Genomic DNA, 16,035 nt, shown 5'->3' with positions numbered 1-16,035 from the left:
TGAGTTTGACTATAACTGCTTCAGTCCGCCTAATGGAATCAGAGTCGGGAGAACACAAGCTTTCTTGCCTATTACCAGCTTTATGGCCTCATTTTCGGGGAAAAGCAAGAATTAAGGCCCATTTAGACAACTATTATTGCTCAAAATTGGCTCAAAAGCCAACCTTTGAGCGATAATCGTGTCTAAACGCGTTGCCATCGTTCACTGATTTTTAGCAAGCTAGAAATCGGCAATGACAGTTAGCGCCAGAAGCGCATGCCGATTTTCTCAGTGGGCGGCGCTGATAGCACCTTTTAAGCTGGTAAGCGCCGAGAACAAAGCAGCTGTTCGCATATACAAAACAGCTGCTCTTCTCAGTTATCAGCCGTGTCCCGCTTCACCTGCATTTAACTCTTTAAGTAGTTAATTAACTACTTATGCGTTATGCAAAGATTGCTCAAAACTGTCATTCAAACTGCAGTTTGAGCGTTTTTTGTTATTTTTTTTGAGCGATCATGTTTCAGCGTAAATGGGCCTTTAGCTAAAGGTGCTGTAATCTCCACTTTTACTTAGGTGTCAGCATGAATTCACATGTGGCATAAAATACACCACAAAATCATTAACTGCAGTGGAAATTGCCCCACTTTGGGCAGCCTCACATGAGCATGAATTCATTGTGTATTATGCGGTGAATGGAGTCAATGAACATACATTGATTTCCATTGATCTATCCACACGTGTGTGTGTATATACTGCCTATAATACCCACGTAAAAAAGAATGCAGCACGTTTTATTTTACATATGTGCAACAGAGCCTTATTATTCTCTACGGGCGCGTAATAAACACTATACGTATGCAGTTGCATTGCGTATGTCCGGTCTTTATATGCAACATCAATAAGCAACAGATCAGGAAATTGGGGACAAAATGAAACCAGGAAGACTGCGCATTAGGGCTCGCGTCACATACTGTCACGCACAGTGCAAAATCACTGCCATGCGCGGCGATTTTCCTGCTCACCGCCGGCGCACGCAGCGGTGGTGTGAGCCCGTCCCTACAGTGCGGTCACATTGTGGATTTCACCACGAAGTTTTCTGTGTAAGTGCCACCACTAAAAACTGCATCACAATCTGGCGCAGTTTTTGGTGTGGATCCACGCGCATGTAAATGCCTTTTTTGTCGCATTTATGTTGAATTCCCATAGTTTATATTGGTGTGTTTTTATATGCGCCAAAAACAGGACATGGTTAAAATAAGACATTACACACGTGAAAAATACGTGCCTAATACACGGGCGAAATATGCCCTTGTGCGTAGTAGACCACGTAAACTCGCATCGGGGTCAGCGACGTCCGAATCGCCTGGCATGCAAAAATGTCCCATCTATTACATCACTCACTAGAGGGATGCAGATTTTCTGTGTCTCCATAGTCGGGCAACCACCAGACGTAGACTATCATCATGCATTGGCTGGAGTGGTATAAAGTGGGGCGCCGCTGGGCTCTGGAACGTTAGCCGGTTTCTCTGGAGGGATGACTCACGTGGCCGAATCTGGATTTAATAGCAGATACCCAGACAACACTTCCTACAAAAATGTGTATTACCAACCTTACTGTCCACAAAGTAAAGGTGCTCTCACATCTGCGCTGGGGATTCCACTTTCCTGCTCTGTCCAGGGAGCAGGAAAGGGGAATCCCCGCAGCTGAACAGTTCCGTCTCTGGATGAAACCGAACAGAGCGCCCCTTAACCCATTTACTGTAATGGGGGTCGGCCCAGATGCCCAACACTTTTTCTTCGGGTATTTTCAGCCTAATCTGTGATGGAGCCTCCAGACGGGGGCATCCAGTGCAGGTGTGGAACTTGCCGAAGGTCAATAAATGGTTGGATGAGGTTGGTAGTGCTAGAATGCTGTGACTTTTGGCGTTTCAATCCCCTTCACTTTTTTACTAAAAGACTGGAGCGGTGGAAAGTGGGGGACTTATTGCCGGCGGTGGAAGGTGGGGGGGACTTATTGCTGGCGGGCATTGGGGTAGAGTTCCTGTTCCACACAGTCTCCTTACAACAGAGACTGGTTTGTGGGAAGGGGACATGGAAGACCCCCCTGGGAACCCTATAATATAGGTCTTTACATACAATGCTTGTTAATTCTCTATTGTAATACTAGACAGGCCTGGTCTACAGGATGTTAGCTGAGGAATAGCAAGAAAGTGTCTCTATGGGAGGGAACCAGTCTAGTCTTTCTGTGGTTTGTATGTAAGGTACTATTGTTATAGTAATAAGGATCTTATAATGGTCAATACAACCGGATTCCCATGGGCCCCTTGTCTGCATGCTGATGGTAATTGTATTTACAGAGTCCTGTCACTTGCCAAGTAGTAATACAGTCATCGCTGTTCTAGTAGCTGGCAGGCAGCTGTCTATCAAGCACTTGGTTGGACTATTACAACAACATCAGGCCCCCTCCTTCCGTCATGGTCTGGTTGTTTCTCCTGATCTCCCTGGCTTGTGTCACGGCATTCTATTACTTGTGGGTGAGGGCGGGCTTCTATGTTGTCGGGGTCCGTCCTTCAGCACAATATGTATGTGTTAACCATTTGCTAGTGACCAGCTTTAGACTTGAGTATTAGTGAGCTGTGAGTCGGGGAGGTGCAGCCACAACTGTATCCTGTGGAGGAGAGGAAGCACAGGAATGTCTGCGGCTTGTTGCTGGCTGTGGTGGGCTGTGGGCCAACCTGGGCTGGGGGGCTGCAGCGCTGGCTGTGGGCCAACCTGGGCCGGGGGGCTGCAGCGCTGGCTGGGGTGGGCTGTGGGCCAACCTGAGCTGGGGGGACGGCAGCGCTGTGCTTTATTTTCATAGCTAGCAGCAGTCCTGTTCTGTGAGGAACTTGTTAAACTATTTGCTGTGGTTTCTGTAGAGATCTGTGTCTCACAAGTGCCGAGATGTTCACTAAAGAGTACAAATGTGTAAAGTGGACGCCAATCGTTAGTGTAAACGCAGCCAGCCATTCAATGATAAATCATTCGCTTTTTCATTCTTTCATTTCATGCAGCCACAAAAATCATTATCAGCTCGTTCACTAATTGTTCAGCTTCACTGCCGATCGTTTAGCCCTTCTCACGGACGAGCCATTTATGTGTCTGATGGTGTGCTGACAGCATTCGCTTATTCAAACGGGAAATCGGCAGGTACAAATGGACCCTTACACCAAATTTACGTCTTCGCTAAGCATATCGTCTTCCTGGTCCGATATAGGAGGAAAACAGACTCCCCAGGATGAACGGATCCATCTCATAACTGAACCAAACTGTGCCGAATGGACCCCCTTGATTATAATGGGGTCTGTACGGTTCCTGCATTTCATCCTGCCCTGATGCCATGTGACGCCTCCTTGAGGACGGTGGTGATGTTTGGGATACCCACCTGTATTTAGGAGACATCCATGTAGAATGTCCCTGCGGGTTTGTGTGCCGCGGGGATGTGCGACTACGGCTTCCCTCGCCCCCACATGTGAACATCGCTTCTACACATAACGTATTGTCACATATAGACTGTTCAGAGGGCTGGCGGTGTAACTGGGAATTGTCGCTTCTCTCAGCTCCTTTCTTGATGAAATCTTGTCATGTTCTGAAGAAGTTGGTTATAAAAGTAAACTAGCACGTCCTCCCATTTCTTGGCTTCAGGACTGGGAGGGAGGCGAGGGACTTCCGGTGGTTTTCTGCAGGTTCACGCTGTTCCACAGAAACCTTTACTCAGAAGTTAAGACTTAAAGGGCCACTTAGGCGGTCTCTTTATACATTGATTATGTAGCTACCCTCCCCCAGTGTATATGTAAGTGAGCTAGTTATTTTATACTGTCTGAAACTCCCGGCCTCTTTTTGCTCCGATGGTCATGTGATCTCAGGTCTGACCAGCTCAGAACTGCTCGGGGTTATGGATTCATTTTCTAGTCAGATTCTCAGTTTGTGTGCTGCTATTAAATGGATCTATCACAGAAACTACCTATAGGGGGACAAAAGCACTCCTATCGCAGTTACTGGTAATAATCGCACAGCTCCTGTCACAGTTATAATAGAGGAGATCACAGCTCACCCTCCTGACTGTATACGTATGAGCTGTAGCTTATTTAGAAGCATATTAAAGGTAATGATGATTTAAATTGTCCTCCCAGCAGGCAGAATGGTATAGCCTTGGCTAAAATCACACTCAAGCTGGTGGCTGATAAGTGTCAGACAGGAGGCAGCACTTCACAGATGTGGCTGTAATACACGGAGGAGACGGGGGTTCTAGCTCTAGTGTCACTAATTACGTTACAGAATTATGGCCCCTTTACATGGGACAATTATTATTGTTCAGATTCACGCAGGAAGTTGAGCGATAGTTGTCCCATTGGATACATGTTGGGCATCAACCGTCTGTACCCGCCGGTAATGGCATGGCCAGGCAACGCGGTGATGTGTATGGGGTCACTCAATCAGAAAATGTCAGGGAAAAGAAAACTTGAATTCCATCACTTGTTCCTTTTGTTCCCTGGAGACAAGCTGGCACCAGAGCTGTCTGGTTGTGGCTTACCACCCCAAACGCATGAGCTTTCGGTCAAGTCGGACATTTGTATGTGGAGCAGCTGGGGAAATGGCTGACAGTTGCTGGATGTGTTTGAGCTGCTTTAGGCTGGGTTCACACAGGGCGGGTTTGCCGCGGCAAATCCGCCCGCGGCCGCTAATCTCGGGATTAGCCAGCCATGTGGACGAGATTTCTCAGAAATCTCGTCCACACGGGACGGCCAATCCGCTGCGGTAAGTCCGGCTGACACCACATAAGGGGCCGTGTCACTGGAAGGAGAGTAATTGGGAGCTCTGTTGTCTTTGCACTTCAACTGTTAATATAAGGAAAGTGTCACCTGCCAGCGTCTACGTGATATTTGAGACAGGATCATGCTGCATTACTGTCATGTGCTTCACTAATGAACCCCTGAACACATTGTGTTACTATAAAGCAATGGCCCAGAATATACTGTGTTTCTAGAAGAAAGTGAGCCTCCTCTCGGTGCTGGGATTGTGCCGCGGCTTGTTTTTCCTATTAGATACCAATATTTGGATGCTTTCTGCAGTCTTGAGGCCATTTACATGGGTTGATTATCGCTCACATGAATTTGAGGAATAATTGCCTCGTGTAAATGCAAAAAAATAGTTCAGTTTGTTTTAGCTGCTGTCCGCCCATCGCTGGATTTTTTTCGTGTAAACTCTTCCTGTTTAGCTCTTCACATAGAAGGTAAAGCACTGAGGGAGAAAAGCCAGCGATCCAGCGGTGTCTGTTTAAACGCTCTGCATGAGCGCTAGCGACCCTAGTGGTGACATCGGCGCTTGTGCCGTTGTTTAGGCGACTTTTGCCCCATCTAAATGGGTCATTACAAAGAAATCCTCACCAAATTACTTTATTAGAATTACTACCTCTTCTGGTCTGGAGCAATCCGTGATAGTACAGGACCGCAGCAGATCCCACATAGCACTGTATACAGCGGCCTGCATTCTGCACATGGGGCAGCCATATGCAATTTGAATTCCTTGCAGCTTTCTTGCCATTTTTGTCCATAGAAGTGTAGGGAATTGTGTAGTATGCAGGTTTGTCTGAGCTAGTGACCATGTTATCTTTCCATGTACAACCTCTACATGTATGTTTCCATGTGTAGCATACTGTATTCTAGTCATGTCTTCAATGTAATAATGAAAAAAGGTTGGGTCCGGTGTTAGCCAGTAGAGTAAAATGTGATTGTTCTCAGCAAGAGAAACCAAGTAATCTTGTAGATATGATACCTTTTAATGGCTAACAAAAATGCATGATGTTATAGCGAGCTTTCGGACTTTTACTCTGCCCTTCATCAAGGCATAATGAACAATGTAATAAACTGATTTGTCTAAGGCCGGCTGCACGCAGCCGTGACCGGCTCCGCAGCGAAATTCTGCGGAGGAGTCCGTCACGGCGCCCCCCCAGGAGACCCCATACTTATCTGCGGATCCGGCGTCCTCGCTCTCGCATGACGCTTCCCCGCCCACCTCCGCCACGTCGTGTGACACGCCCACCGTGTCACATGACGCGGCGGTGGTGGGCGGGGAAGCGTTTTCACGCTATCTTCCGCTGTGCTACAGCGGAAGATAGCGTGAACGGACGGCTTCCATTGACTGCCATGGAAGCCGTCCGCGTGTACACCCACGGCAAATAGAGCATGCCGCGGGTGAGGACGGGTGAATTTGCGGCATGGAATTCCGCACCGTGAGCATTGAGCTATTAGGTTCAATAGAACCTAATAGCTGCGGGCAACGCAGCAGATTTCTGCCGCGAATGATGCGGCGGAAATCCGTTCGTGGGTAGGAGGCCTAAAAAGATTATAGGTAAATCTGCTTTACTGTAACTATATACCCTGCGCCGCAGTGCTGTATGAATTCTGGTTTTCTTAAGGAGTTTCTTTTTATTGCCCCTATTAGGTACAAGTGTGGGAAGACACAAATCGTAGAAGCATGGTTGAAGCGCAGGCATTCATTCTGCACACAGACGGAGTGGCGGTGATAACTGGTAAGGTCGTCTTGCTCTGCATTTCCACCTCCCTTTCTGCATCCCTCTCTTCTACTTTTGCGCTAAATTTGAAAATGATATATTGCTTTTTTTCATATATAAGGCCTTATGCACTTTTGTGAGTGCAGCCCTCCTAAAGTGCCGTGGGCTTATACTGCACCCGTGTGCTTCGTATTTTACATGGAAACGTGTTTTGTGTTTTTAATTCCTCGTGGATCCTATGAGAAGAAAACGCCTCACCACATACCGGATCATGAAGCTGTTCTGTCGTACCGCTGTTGTACTCCTCATACCATTCTGTGTGTTTAAATGCTTATTAGTTCTAAGTCAAACTTTTTATAAACTTTCTGTTCTCTTTAATGAAACAAGTTAATTATTTCCCTGGATTGCAAGCTTATGTAGTGCACTGGCATCCCTCAGGTGCAAAATTAAATCCCTTTCTCAGGTATCTGAAGCTTTCCTGTAATGACTTCCTCTACAGGGTGCAGAGACGCAGAACAGCTGGATGTACAGCCTCTCATATGACTAATGCACCAGGTTTTACAGGTCCTGATACAGCAGCACATACCTATATATTAGTGTCAACCTCTGCAGTAGAAGTCAACTTTCAGATACTAATCCTACATGATGTTAGAAAGAACAAGCCATATTGGAAACTTGGTGAAGAAAAGTAGGTTGCAATGGCCAAAAAACACATGTTGGAGAATGAATAACTAGAAAAGCATTGTGGATGGATGAGAAAATGTGAGATGTTCAAATAGGAGAATGTGTGAGATGCTGAGGAAATGACAATGATTAATGGTTTCTGACAAGCTTAGTGGAAGAATTAGAATGGCGTGCAATGTAACTTCCCATCAGTGTAAACGTACGTGATTAAAATCAATCAGTTCTGTGAAAAACGCTGGTGCGACCTGTGTAAGGGGTGGGCACTGCCAGAGAATGAGTGCCATGCTCAGTTGGAATATACTGAATGTACACCAACACTTCTAGAAGTTTAAAAATAAGGCGCTGTATCTTCCCCATTTTGATGCCCTTGGTATGGTGGGATTCCTGTGTATCCTGGCCAGACGTATGCCAGAAGACAGCAGCTACCACTGATGCCTTGCAGCATTGGGCTCCTGGGTTGAAATCCAACGTAAGGATGACATCTGCATGAAGTTTGCTTTCGAATATCGCTTCTCCTTTTTTTTGGGGGGGGGGGGGGGGGTCATTCTGTCTCCAAGTAAAATGTTTATTAAAAAGCAATTTAAAAAAGTTGTATTTACTTCAAAGTGGTACCAATAAAAACTGCAGGATGTGCCACAAACAAATGAGCCCTTGCACAACTGTATCAATGGAAAAATTACAAGTTATGGCTGTGAGAAGATGGGGGCAGAAATTACAGCAAAAAAAGAAAATATATAAATTTGGGATAATTGTAATCTTACTAACTCGTAGAATAAAGTTATGCCACTTTTGTCAAAATGTGGACGCTGTGAAAACAAGACTCCACCCCGATTCTCAAAGATGGCAGAATAGTTTTTTTTCTTCCATTTGACTCCACTTAGAAATTTGTAAAAGTTTTTCAGCACATAATATACACATTAGTCTCACCGAAAAATACAACTCGTCCTGCAGAAAACAAGCTGTTGATGGATAAACAAGGGTTGTGATTATTCGAAAGTGGGCAAGTAAAACCAAAAATGATGGGGGCAGGGCACCTCACTAAGGGATTAATATATACTAATGGCATCAGTACTTGTATGGGAATTGTTGTCCATGTGGTTCCCTATTGTAAAGGAATGGGGTATGAACTTTACTTAGAAACACATGAAGGATGGCGTTCCATCCTTTAACTCTCATTTTAAGGAGTGAAGTTTGTGGTGAAAACCCCCAGCATAAATGAACATGCTGTAGATTTAAATCCACGTTCAATATATGCTGCTGATTGGATTTCTTGAAATCCTGTTCACATTAGTTGTACTGTAAAATGCTGAGCGGTACATAAAAATGTCAGCCTTTCCACCACCTGTGATCCTGCCCTTCCCCAGAGCTCTGCTGTAGATCCACATGCAGTGATTTTGATGCCGCTAATCTGCTGTAAGATTCCCATGTGTTTTTATATGCAACTTTTCTGGTGGTTTCCTTGTATGTAACTTCCATTCTGTTACATGTAAGGAGGGAAATCCACAACATAAATGTAAATATTGCAGAGTTTAAAAGTTTTGTAGGCAGACTATTTCTACTGCATGTGGATGAAATTTGTATCCGACAGCAGATGTTACCTGAGCAAATCGACATGTAAAATCCGCAGCCGTTTCATCCCGTGTGGACCTACTCTTATGGCTCACTCATGCTGTGTTTAAACTGAACAATTATCGTTAAGAAAATTGTTCAAACCAGTTGTTCAGATTTAACCCCTTTAGTGGCACGCCTGAAAATCTCTGGGGCTTGCTGCACTGACCATGCAGTTAAACCCCGGAAGATTTCCGTGACCGCTCTAGTGCTGAAATGTGCAGAGCACTGAGCGGTCATCTGAAATCTTTCGGGGTGTTTATTGCATTGTTGACTCATTTAAAAAACCTGCCCCGTGAGGCATGACCTGGTAATAATAAACACTGAAGGAGTTAATCCAGATAACATCGGAACAATAAATAAGAATCGCGGGGTTCTTGCTTGTTGGTCAGCTTTAGGCGGGATAAAAATTTTTTGCGCCAGCTCGTTCACATATTGTGCCGTTTAAACACTGATCGTTCACTGTCACATAGGAAACGGGCTGGCCGAGCGCGGATGAGCTGGAGAAGACACCAGCAGCTTGTTTATTTGGGGAGCAAGAATTGTGAGATTCTCAGCCCAACAGTTATCACACAGGTGGATTGTCCCCTGCGTGTTGTGCAGTGGTAAAAGCCCATTGATTTTCATTGGGTCCCTCACACGTGGTTTTCGCCAATGCTTATCATGTGCTTGGGAAAAATCAGTGCATGTCCTATTTTGGTGCATATTACATGGGTAATACGCCCACTATAGGCGCCTATAATACGCAATGTGAGTGAGGCCGTAGACTGGGCTGCTTCTTGCATTGTGTGGTCACAGAGCTGTAGACAGTATATGATTGGGGAGAGAAAAGGGTCTTAAATATATCTTTCTTGAAATCCTTTCCCAGCGGTCCCTGTAACAGTGTATAATATATCTTAGTGTCGCTACACCGAAGAAGTTACAAAGGAGAGGTAGTCAGTGAGTTTATACCATCAGCTGTATGTAAGCAGTATATCAGGATGCATCAATGTCTATCGTTGTGTAAAACATTGGGATTCTTCATCTCTATAGATCCTACATAGATTTACCAGTATATGCGCCCCTGTGACGGAGGGGTGTTAATCTTGAGTAGAAAGTTGTGTTCTAGTTCTTCTGGATAAGTCAGTCTGACTGCCATTTCCGTTTTCTTTCCTCCCCTGTGCCTAGATGTAATTTACATAAGTAAAACCATTATGAGGCCTGATTTACAAGTGCTCTCCGTGCAATAGGAAGTTGGCTGATAGCCTTAATCCTGTTGGAGCTGCTCCAGCCTTGTCATTTACTTATTTGATTTGGAAATTGAACTTCTGGAAAGACCTTTTGTAATTCCCCTTGTATCCTCTAGAGCGTGGCAGGTATTCAGAAATACAAGCAGCGTGACTGTTGTGGAAATCCAACAGGTGGGCTCTTAAGAATGGTGGAGAACAGACAGGTCACAACTTCTGAAATGGGTAATATGGGCCTGGAGCTAGGTAGGAATATGCTGCTGGGACTTTGTGCAGCAATCTGGGAGACACTAACTCCCCTTACTCCATATACTGTAGTTAAGCTTTCAGGAGTTTGTCAACAATTTCTGTAGAAGAATACATCACTGGCTAAAGGGAACCTGTCAGGAGATCTATGCTGCCATGAAGTGTGGCCAGGTGCCCTCGTGAAGGCACCTTTAATCTGAGCCACCATAGTGTTCTAGAATAGAGCATATATCCCTGTAATGAGTGCCAGCCCTGACTTTATGCTGCCTATAGTTTAGCAAGCACGAATCTGGCAGTAGGTTTCTTTTACAAGCGGTACTGGACCTCCTCAGCATGGGGTAGAGGGTGCATAGTCAGCAGTTTTGCCAGTTAATGGATGCCCACTGAAGGAGCATTGTTGGTCAATCCTACGTGGTTTAGCCTGGGATTACCCCAATTAATGTTGGACCTCCTTTTTTTCCCTAGTGCTTTTCTAAATCGCAATATGGCAAAGGCCATAAATTAGTCAGGGGCTACATAATTATGGTGGTCTGCTCCAATGCCATATTTTTTGTGTTTACTCCAGAAAGCTCAGTCTGTCTCAGTGTTCTCTAGCAGTTACTGTTCTAGACAGGAAGATGCACATGATTCTCATTCACATAGGCCTGTTGCCACCAAACTTTTGGGCAACATCTTTTTTTTTTTTCTAGCGTAAGTAGACGTAAAACATTTCCAAGGACCCATTGGAGAAACCAGAGGATTTGTATGGCTGCAGTAAGGTACAAGGAAAGCCGGGCATGCAGTGTTATTTAGTACATCCTTAAAGATGTTTTCCAGGCAAATACTACCAATGACTTATCCTTAGAATAGGTCATCAAGAGTTGAACGCTAGAAATCCCCAGCAATCATCTAATCGTCCGGTCAGTGCAGTAGGGTCATAGTAGAAGGTCTTAGAAGCAGCTTCGCTACCGTTGAAGTCAACGGGAGCAAAACGGTCTCTGGCACTATCTGCTCAAACTCCAGGTTGGAGCCGGAAACGTAATTGGTGGCTTTGTTCCCATTGATTTCAGTGGGAGTGAAGCCACTTCTGAGGTTTCATGCGCCTACCCCAATGGCTTCCAGCTCCAATACATTGACAGAAAATCCCTTTTAAGGCCAACAACTTATTTGTAACATGATCTTGATTTTTATTTTACAGCATGATGCTATTCTCCTAAAGGGGTTACCCCATGAAAATAACTTCTATCCACAAGGTAGAGGATGTGATCGGTGAAGGTCTCACTGATCACGAGAACGTTGGTCCTGAGTCTCGACTGAATGTAGTATTAGTCAGACCACCGCTCCATTCACTTCTATGGGTCTGCTGGAGATGGCCAAGTACAAGTGTTCACCACCTCCTGCGGTGCAATAGAGGTTAATGCAACCTTGTTTGTGAGGTAGAAGCAAGCGTTGTATAATAAGCCTGGGAAGAGTTAATCAAGCAGCCTCAGCACATGACCGTTATTACTTCCTGCTCAGCTAGGATGAGCAGGCAAACAGTGAATGGATTAGCGCTCTGTTTAGCCAATAACAACATGCATGTGACAGCGAGGAATGCTGCGACTAGTGGAGGAGATGACATTTGAGCGCCCCCCCCCCCCCCTCCCAACATCTTCTACACTCTTGTCAGTGTAATTTCTCCAAGCCATGCCTGAAGTATATTCTATATAACTGAATTATAACCTTCACGCTATACATTCATGGGAATGGTAGGAGTAGTGTTGAATGAGCGGCCGGTGCCGACACTTGTTATGGGATGTAGATAAGATTGGTGTCCCTCCGACAGACATCTGGATGAGGATAGAGCAGCCATGTGGAAGAGAAAATCCTCTGAACCCCCGTCAACCGCAGTAATACCCTAACTGTATTAAAGATGCCACTTCTGGACCCTTCTGGTAACTGGCATGGCCGCGGATGGGCTGTGTTCTTGTGGCTTCATGCGATGCATGGCCTCTGGGAATACAAGTAAGAAAGATTACAGATTAGGAAATTGCGTTTTTTTTAAGCCACTTACTGATTGCTGTCATTTGGGGGAGTTTTCAAGGGGAAAGATTTTAGTTTTTTTGCCTCAGCAATGTAGTAATTTCTGCAGCGTTGGTGATTCCTGGCGGCCGCTCATGAATTATTCAGAGTTTAGTCACTTCCTGCTGAAGTTGAAGTGTGACTCTTACCCCGAACACAAACTGTCCTGCTTGTCAGAAGTGACGTACCTGAAGATGCCCCGTTGCTTGTTTGCAGTGGGCGATCCCTGCATGCCATGGGGGGCACAACAGCTCCGTGATGCCATAGTTCATGTGCACGGGAACATGGTGCAGCAGTTACTGTGGACCTAATACTTGTACCCTCCTATACTGGGTAGTGGTGTGACCTCTTGCACATGGCTGTTTTAGAAGTGAATATACACTTATTGTCAAAAAAAAATAATTAAGCCCTAGAAGGAGTCGGGGTGAAGTGAATGAAGCAGCTGGAGTGCGTCTTTCTCGATCGGTGGGCATCCCTGCAGTCAGACCACCACAGATTATAACGTTATCTCCTATCCTATGGAAAGCAGTAACTTTAAAACTTGGCACAACCTCTTTAAGGCTCTGTTCCCATCTGCATTGTGGCTTTTGTTTTAATGGACCCAGCTACAGCATGCTCCTGGATCCATCAGGGCGGAACCCCGTATTAAAGGAGATGTCTCGAGGAAGCAGTGAATTTTTTTTTTTGCCCAGTCCCCCCCATTAAGTACACATTACTAAGCCCCCCTGTAAATGACATTTCTAGCTGGTTCGTACTTACCGTTCCAGCGTTTCAGCAACTTATAAAAGTTTCCCCAAGATGGCCGCCGGCTCTTTTCCCGTCGCTCGCTGCAGCCCGACGTGCGCGCTCCCGAGACGCTGCCAGCTGTGTCTCCATGGCAACCAGACGCCCCGCAGCCGCCGACCGGACCCACCGCAGCCGCCGACCAGTCACCCACCGCCAGGCAGCAGGTAACCGGCGCAGCGACAGCCCCCCCCCGGCGCAGCGACAGCCCCCCCCCGGCGCAGCGACAGCCCCCCCCCGGCGCAGCGACAGCCCCCCCCCCGGCGCAGCGACAGCCCCCCCCCGGCGCAGCGACAGCCCCCCCCCCGGCGCAGCGACAGCCCCCCCCCGGCGCAGCGACAGCCCCCCCCCGGCGCAGCGACAGCCCCCCCCCGGCGCAGCGACAGCCCCCCCCGGCGCAGCGACAGCCCCCCCCGGCGCAGCGACAGCCCCCCCCCGGCGCAGCGACAGCCCCCCCCCGGCGCAGCGACAGCCCCCCCCCGGCGCAGCGACAGCCCCCCCCCGGCGCAGCGACAGCCCCCCCCCGGCGCAGCGACAGCCCCCCCCCGGCGCAGCGACAGCCCCCCCCCGGCGCAGCGACAGCCCCCCCCCCGGCGCCCCAGCGACAGCCCCCCCCCCGGCGCCCCAGCGACAGCCCCCCCCCGGCGCCCCAGCGACAGCCCCCCCCCCGGCGCCCCAGCGACAGCCCCCCCCCGGCGCCCCAGCGACAGCCCCCCCCCGGCCCAGCGACAGCCCCCCCCCCCCGGCCCAGCGACAGCCCCCCCCCCCCGGCCCAGCGACAGCCCCCCCCCCCCCCGGCCCAGCGACAGCCCCCCCCCCCGGCCCAGCGACAGCCCCCCCCCCCGGCCCAGCGACAGCCCCCCCCCCCGGCCCAGCGACAGCCCCCCCCCCCGGCCCAGCGACAGCCCCCCCCCCCCGGCCCAGCGACAGCCCCCCCCCCCCGGCCCAGCGACAGCCCCCCCCCCCCGGCCCAGCGACAGCCCCCCCCCCCGGCCCAGCGACAGCCCCCCCCCCCGGCCCAGCGACAGCCCCCCCCCCCGGCCCAGCGACAGCCCCCCCCCCCCGGCCCAGCGACAGCCCCCCCCCCCCGGCCCAGCGACAGCCCCCCCCCCCCGGCCCAGCGACAGCCCCCCCCCCCGGCCCAGCGACAGCCCCCCCCCCCCGGCCCAGCGACAGCCCCCCCCCCCCGGCCCAGCGACAGCCCCCCCCCCCCGGCCCAGCGACAGCCCCCCCCCCCGGCCCAGCGACAGCCCCCCCCCCCGGCCCAGCGACAGCCCCCCCCCCCCGGCCCAGCGACAGCCCCCCCCCCCGGCCCAGCGACAGCCCCCCCCCCCGGCCCAGCGACAGCCCCCCCCCCCCGGCCCAGCGACAGCCCCCCCCCCCGGCCCAGCGACAGCCCCCCCCCCCGGCCCAGCGACAGCCCCCCCCCCCGGCCCAGCGACAGCCCCCCCCCCCGGCCCAGCGACAGCCCCCCCCCCCCCCGGCCCAGCGACAGCCCCCCCCCCCCCCCGGCCCAGCGACAGCCCCCCCCCCCCCCGGCCCAGCGACAGCCCCCCCCCCCCCCGGCCCAGCGACAGCCCCCCCCCCCCCCGGCCCAGCGACAGCCCCCCCCCCCCCCGGCCCAGCGACAGCCCCCCCCCCCCCCGGCCCAGCGACAGCCCCCCCCCCCCCCGGCCCAGCGACAGCCCCCCCCCCCCCCGGCCCAGCGACAGCCCCCCCCCCCCCCGGCCCAGCGACAGCCCCCCCCCCCCCCGGCCCAGCGACAGCCCCCCCCCCCCCCCGGCCCAGCGACAGCCCCCCCCCCCCCCCCGGCCCAGCGACAGCCCCCCCCCCCCCCCCGGCCCAGCGACAGCCCCCCCCCCCCCCCCGGCCCAGCGACAGCCCCCCCCCCCCCCCCGGCCCAGCGACAGCCCCCCCCCCCCCCCCGGCCCAGCGACAGCCCCCCCCCCCCCCCGGCCCAGCGACAGCCCCCCCCCCCCCCCGGCCCAGCGACAGCCCCCCCCCCCCCCCGGCCCCCGGCCCAGCGACAGCCCCCCCCCCCCCCCCCGGCCCAGCGACAGCCCCCCCCCCCCCCCCCGGCCCAGCGACAGCCCCCCCCCCCCCCCCGGCCCAGCGACAGCCCCCCCCCCCCCCGGCCCAGCGACAGCCCCCCCCCCCCCCCGGCCCAGCGACAGCCCCCCCCCCCCCCCCCCGGCCCAGCGACAGCCCCCCCCCCCCCCCCCCCGGCCCAGCGACAGCCCCCCCCCCCCCCCCCCCGGCCCAGCGACAGCCCCCCCCCCCCCCCCCGGCCCAGCGACAGCCCCCCCCCCCCCCCGGCCCAGCGACAGCCCCCCCCCCCCCCCGGCCCAGCGACAGCCCCCCCCCCCCCCCGGCCCAGCGACAGCCCCCCCCCCCCCCCCGGCCCAGCGACAGCCCCCCCCCCCCCCCCGGCCCAGCGACAGCCCCCCCCCCCCCCCCGGCCCAGCGACAGCCCCCCCCCCCCCCCCCGGCCCAGCGACAGCCCCCCCCCCCCCCCGGCCCAGCGACAGCCCCCCCCCCCCCCCCGGCCCAGCGACAGCCCCCCCCCCCCGGCCCGGGGGGGGGGGGGCTGTCGCTGGGCGGGGGGGGGGGGGGCTGTCGCCGGGCCGGGGGGGGGGGGGGGGCTGTCGCTGTTAGAGGAAGGTGCAGAGCTGCCGAGCTGCCGGAGAAGCCGCCCAGCTGTCCCGCCGTCCAGCTGTCCTGGTAAGTGACGGCCCAGCGACAGCCCCCCCCCCCCCCCCCCGGCCCAGCGACAGCCCCCCCCCCCCCCGGCCCAGCGACAGCCCCCCCCCCCCCCCCCCGGCCCAGCGACAGCCCCCCCCCCCCCCCGGCCCAGCGACAGCCCCCCCCCCCCCCCCGGCCCAGCGACAGCCCCCCCCCCCCGGCCCATCACTTACC

General features: G+C 52.9%; 1 protein-coding gene across 3 annotated transcripts in view; it reads left to right on the top strand.

Annotated features, from left to right (window-relative positions):
- Window positions 1–16,035, top strand: part of AFF4 (ALF transcription elongation factor 4) — an 89,357-nt gene that overhangs the window by 22,149 nt on the left and 51,173 nt on the right. For all 3 annotated transcript variants that reach the window (XM_066591220.1, XM_066591218.1, XM_066591219.1), the window contains exon 2: window positions 6,463–6,550. The gene's annotated coding sequence lies outside the window, so the exon portion shown is untranslated. The remainder of the gene's footprint in view (window positions 1–6,462; window positions 6,551–16,035) is intronic.

This window comes from Eleutherodactylus coqui, chromosome 2 (genome assembly GCF_035609145.1).
Source record: "Eleutherodactylus coqui strain aEleCoq1 chromosome 2, aEleCoq1.hap1, whole genome shotgun sequence".
In the NCBI taxonomy this organism is placed as follows: Eukaryota; Metazoa; Chordata; class Amphibia; order Anura; family Eleutherodactylidae; genus Eleutherodactylus; species Eleutherodactylus coqui.
Note: the sequence above shows the minus strand (reverse complement) of the source record. Positions and strands in the feature narration are given on the sequence as shown.